We start from the raw sequence: 5,761 nt of genomic DNA on the forward strand, positions 1-5,761 counted from the left end.
CTGCGAGCCCACCCGGGCAGGAGGGGATGGCCTGGCACCCTAAGCACCCACCGCCCAGAGGGTGTCCGGGCCCCCTGTGCCCCTAGCCGCCCGCGCCCTCTCCTGACAGCTTCATCAGGCCTCCAGCCTTCCCCGTCCCATTGTCCCCACATCTGTTTCTGTAAGTGATAAATTGCAATTAGCGAGCGGTTTGAAGGCCCTGGAAGAACACTCAGCAGAAAACTCATCAAGATTAATGAGTGGCGGGTCAGGCCTCGCAGACAGGCCGCCCAGCGGGACCTGGTGGTGTCGTCGTCCCCCGGGCAGGTGCTGGGAAGCAAATTGGAGGTGACACCCCCACTCCACGCCCCCCCAACCCTCCTCCCCCATAAACTACCATTAGATGATTTCTCATCAAAATGCATGAATTACCCACTAATAGGCTATTAATAAAGCCCTTCAGTGTCATAAGACGAGGTTCTAAGCATGCAGAACGGATTGCAGTGCTTCCAGAAGACTCCGCCGTCGGGCACGCCCAGACAGGGGGGAGGCGGGAGGGTGGCAGCCCGCACACAGCCATCCCCTCCATGGGGTGACTGTAGGGAACTGAGGATGCGCCTGAAACACCAAGTCAAGTCTGCAGGGAAGTGGATGCTCCCTGAGGTGGGGATTCTTGGCTGCGTCATTCCCCCAGGCAGGTAGAGGCCGGTGGGAGGGAGGCGCTGGCAGCTTGAACCTCAGACCCGGGTTCAGCATCCTGCGCCTTCTGCCGTCTCCCAGGTGCCCGAGCACCGGGCTGCGCATCCCAGAGCACGGCAACGCCACGCGGTCCTTTGCGTGTTCCCTTCTATGCCTCGCCCACACATCCGTATGTTGTGTCTTGTGCACATTTTGTAGACGTGTGTCACACGTGTGTGTAGTCGTGCAACGTGGCAGGTAGACACCGCCTCAGCTCTTAGACCCTTTGTGCGTTTCCAGTTTCCCAAATCCCATTTCTTTTTTTTTCTTCTTCTCCCCAAATCCCCCTAGTACACAGTTGTATATTCTAGTTGTGGGTCCTTCTGGTTGTGGCATGTGGGACGCCGCCTCAGCATGGCCTGGTGAGCGGTGCCATGTCCGCGCCCAGGATCCAAACCAGTGAAACCCCAGGCCACCGAAGCAGAGCACGTGACCCTAACCACTCGGCCACGGGGCCAGCCCCCCGAATCCCATTTCTAATGATAACAGGTGTTTATGGAGGGACCATTCTGGGTCGGGCGTTTTCCAGTCGTTCTCTGCAATGCTTCCAACATGCCTAAAGCGCCCCTGTTCATACACAGGGAAACTGAGGCTGGGACCATTGAAGTAGCAGGTCCCAGACTCACAGTTGGTGACGGAGCCAGGATTCGAACCTAGGTCTGTCTGACAGGTGCATATTGAGCTTGGTGTCCCAGATGTCTAGAGCCATCACATCGTGGATGGAAGGCCCCCATTTTCACTTTTATTTTTATCTTTTTTTCTGCTGAGGAAGATTGTCCCTGTGCTAAGATCTGTTGCCAGTCTTTCTCTATTTCGTATGTGGGATGCTGTCACAACATCACCACCGACGACTGCACCATCATGCCTGGGAACTGAACCCCAGCTGTTGAAGCAAGTACACAGAAGTTGACCTCTAGGCCATGGGGCTGGCCCTGGAAGGTCCCCATTTTTTATCCTGTGCTTCTTCAGGTCCGCTCTGGGGCCCAGAGGGTGATAAGTCCCCCCAGAGACCCTTCTGGGGAAAATGGAAGGGGGTCTGGAGGTTCTGGGGGCTCCAGGGCTCAGGGAGGCTGAGGCACCGGCCCGGGAAGGCGCTGTTATTGATGGCGGGCTGCGAGGAGTGAGCAAGTCATCCAGTCCGCCTTGGGTCAAATACATTCTCTGGCTTGGTTTATACTGTCATTTTGTTCCCTTTGGTCTGCACAAAACCCTAACGAGGCAGCTCTTGAGCCCATTTTACAGACAAAAAATCTGACACCCAGGGGGGTTCAGCCGCCTGGGTCAGCTGACCAGGCGTGAAGGCAGAACTGCGATTTGACTGAGCTCAGGTTGGTCTGACCTCAATCCTGGGGTCCCTTTTATTGTTCTCACTCTCAAGTCACCTCCCTTGCCCTCTGCCAGCCTTAGAGAGAGAAGCAAGTGTACACCATTGACCGTGATCGCTGGCCACCCCTGGGCCCGCTGCTGCCCACTCTGTAGATTCCTAACAGGTTTGGGGCCCTTCTGCTTGGCGCCAATATGTCTCTCTGACAACATGTGGGCTGAGTGGGTGATGGATGGGTGGGTGGATGGATGGATGGGTGGGTGGATGATGGATGGGTGGATGGATGGATAGATGGATGAGTGATGGATGGATGGGTGGATGGATGGGTGGGTGGATGGATGGATGGATGGATGGTTGATGGATGGATGGATGGATGGATGGATGGTTGACAGATACATGGATGGATGGATAGATGGATGGGTGGATGGATGGATGGGTGGATGGACGGGTGGATGGATGGGTGGATGGGTGATGGGTGGATGGATGGATGGATGGGTGGATGGGTGGTGGATAGATGGATAGATGGATGGGTGGATGGATGGATGGGTGGATGGATGGGTGGATGGATGGATGGATGGGTGGATGGTGGTGGATAGATGGATAGATGGATGGGTGGATGGATGGATGGATGGGTGGATGGTGGTGGATAGATGGATAGATGGATGGGTGGATGGGTGGATGGATGGATGGATGGATGGATGATTGGGTGGATGCTGGATGGATGGATACTTGCATGGAATTGGATAAATGAATGGAGGGATGGATGTTCAGACATATGTATGTAGTGGATGTTGGACCATGAATGGATGAATGGTTGGATGGATCAATGGATGTTGGATGGATGGATATTGGATGGATAGCTGGATGGAAGCGGGTTGGATGGATGGATGGATGGATATTGGTTAGATGACTAAATGGAAGGAAAGAAATCTCTGTCCTGTCAGGGGAAGGAAGAGCCATAATTCCTCATTTTCCTGGTGAAAAGGGATGAGCCTGAGCAGAAATTCTATGGGGTCAGCTTGAAGGACCATGGCCCAACCCCTCTCTGTGCCAAGGAAGAAACCGAGACTCTGAGAGGGGATGGGATTTGCCACAGTCACGGGATTTATTAACAGCAGAGTTGGGAACCCCCGCCTCATTCCTATGATGTAATATGGCTCCCAGAGAACATGCCATGGCTGGTTCCCTCCTGCTCTGTGAGCACCATCTAGTGTGTGATCCGGGGGTCACTAGGGAAGGGACCAATAATAACAATAATAACAGAGATTATAGTAATAAAAATTAATAAGATCCACATCGTGTTTACTCTGTGCCAGCTCTTCCATGTGTGTGTAGCTCCTTTCATTCCCAAACAAGCCAGTGAGGAAGGAGCTATTATGATCTGCATTTTACAGATAAGGAAACTGAGGCACAGAGAGATCGAGTTATTTGCCCAAGGCCACACAGTTAGGAAGTGTGAGAGCCAAAGGGTGAGACTGGCTGGGCGCTGTCCTTGCCCATCTCTGCCCTTTCCTGTGGGGGGGGGGGGTCTGTGTGGTCGCAGCCCTTCCCACCCCCTCCTCCCTGACCCTACAGCAGGGGGCTTCACAGGCCGGGCAGGTGACCCACACAGTCGCATGGGGTCCACGCATGGTTTCACGTTCTGATGGTGCCATCTTGACACTCGACACTTTTTGAACGAGGGGCCCTCCATTTTCATTTTGCAAATTATGTGGCTGGTGGCGCCTCACGGAGGGCCCCCCATCCCTGTCCGCGTCCGGGGCTGGCAGCAGGGCCAGGATGTTTGGAACCTGGGGCCACACACAGGCGGGAGGCATACGCTCCCCAGCAGCCTTCTCAGGACGGGCCTGGTCTGGGTGGTCCCTCTGCCCAGCCCCCGACCTCCCCACGCCAGCCAGGGCAGTGGAAATTCCTGGGGGCCGTGTGTGTGCCAGGCCTGTGCCCTCGATCTGTCAGAGCCCCCACAGCAGGTGCTCAGGCCCTGGTTCTGGGATGCGCATTGTGGGAGGGCCTTTCCCTCTGCCCCAACCCCCCAACCCCTCCAGCCGCTTCAGGAGGTCTTGGGGGGGGGTCATCTGGGCTTAATGGTGTATCTGGGGGGGGAAGCAGGAGAGAGGCTGTGTAGGATGGTCCAGTAACAGGGGGAGGCCTGGTTCCCTGTCCTGAACGCCCACTCAGTTCCCACTGTCCCTTCCTGTGCCTGCCTCGGTCCTCCTCTGTGCAGTGAGGGGGCTGGACTGAGGTCTGACCAGAGCCCAGACCCCGCTGAGACTTCTCACTGCAGAGTGGGTGCTGGGGGCCCCATTTCCCTGGGGCAGGAAGCCGAGGGCGGTCACGTGTGTGTGCTTGGCTCACACACCAGCCAGTGGCACGGGGCCACCCTCCTCCACGCCAGGTCATGGGCTCGAGGCCCGAGCCTTTGGTGTCCCCAGCTGCCCCAGGGGACGGGCCGGGTCTGGGGCTCCTGGGCTCTGAATCTCAGGGGTGTGCTTTCGAAACTGCCTCAAGCTCTGTTGGTCCACGCGGCCCATGCAGCCCTCGGGGGGAGGGGCCAGGAGCCTGGGTTATGGGGCTGTTTGAACTCCCACGCCCTCCCTCTCCCCTTTAACTCCTCTCCTTGCCTCCTCTGTGCTTGGGAAAGCTTTCCGTGAGGGTGTCAGCATACTTGTGTTGTGCAACGTAGTTTTACTTATCCTGAGTTTGCAGAGAGGGAAACTGCCCAGAGATCTCAAGACACTGACTTCAGGCCACACAGCTGCTAATTGGCTCTGCCCGTGCTAGCCCAGAGTTCTGGCTGGGCCCTCAGCTCAGTCGTTGACACTCTAGTGCGATTTTGTCAGCGGGAGCATTTACAGCTCCAGCTTGCCACGGAATGGGGACATCAAAGCCGGCTGCTGGGGGTGGGGGCTGGGTTCACCTTTTATGTGACTGGGGCAGCTCCTTGTCTAGAAGGCGCAGCCGCTGGGCCCCCTACGGGGTCCTCATTAGATGGGGCCTCCTTTCTTGGATGGGGGCGAGACATGAAGCGGTGGGGGAAGGACTTGGCCTCCCGGGGACTCCCCGGCAGCCAGCTCCAGCCCCGGGCTGGCCAGCTGGGCGCGGCCCAAACCCCGGAGGGCCCGTGGGCGCCGGCCTCCCCGCCGAGGGGGCGAGACGGCTGCCTGGCAGGGGCCCCGCTGGCCTGGCGCCTGGTTCCCGCGCTGGGACCCCCACGCTGCCGTCTTCCTGGGGCGGGAGGGAGCCCGCGGGCCTGCGAGGGGGCTGGGCTTTGGGCCCCGCCCCTGGCCCCCCACCTCCCCCACCCCCACCCGCAGGCCCCTCCCCGGTGGGCGGCCGGAGCGACCCCCTCCTCATCAGCAGGAGACAGCTGCTTGGGGACAGTGGGGGTGGGCGGGGAGGTGAGCGCCGAGGTCGGCGCAGCGAGCCCTCAGCAGCGCCCCCACCCCTCCCAGCGACTTTTGGCCCCGGAGCAGATGGCGGGGGCGGGGGCCTCGGGCGCAGCCGGCCGGGCTCACATGTTGCCACACCCATGAAATTTCCTATTGTAGGGGGGCGAAGAGGCAGCGTCCCCCGCCCCCTCCTCGGCCATCTGATCTCCCTCCCGGCGGACGCCTCCGCCTGGCTCCCGAGGAGGCGCCTGGGGTCACAGAGGCCCCCTGCGCGCCCTCCGAACAATCCCCCCCATCCCCCACCCCCCACCCCCCCGCCCCCAGAGGAAGT

General features: G+C 58.9%; 1 protein-coding gene across 4 annotated transcripts in view; it reads left to right on the forward strand.

The window, feature by feature from the left end:
* The window catches only part of GSE1 (Gse1 coiled-coil protein), a 404,616-nt gene that overhangs the window by 197,888 nt on the left and 200,967 nt on the right, over positions 1-5,761 (forward strand). The window lies entirely within an intron of this gene.

The sequence above is a fragment of the Equus asinus genome, chromosome 28 (genome assembly GCF_041296235.1).
Source record: "Equus asinus isolate D_3611 breed Donkey chromosome 28, EquAss-T2T_v2, whole genome shotgun sequence".
In the NCBI taxonomy this organism is placed as follows: domain Eukaryota; kingdom Metazoa; phylum Chordata; class Mammalia; order Perissodactyla; family Equidae; genus Equus; species Equus asinus.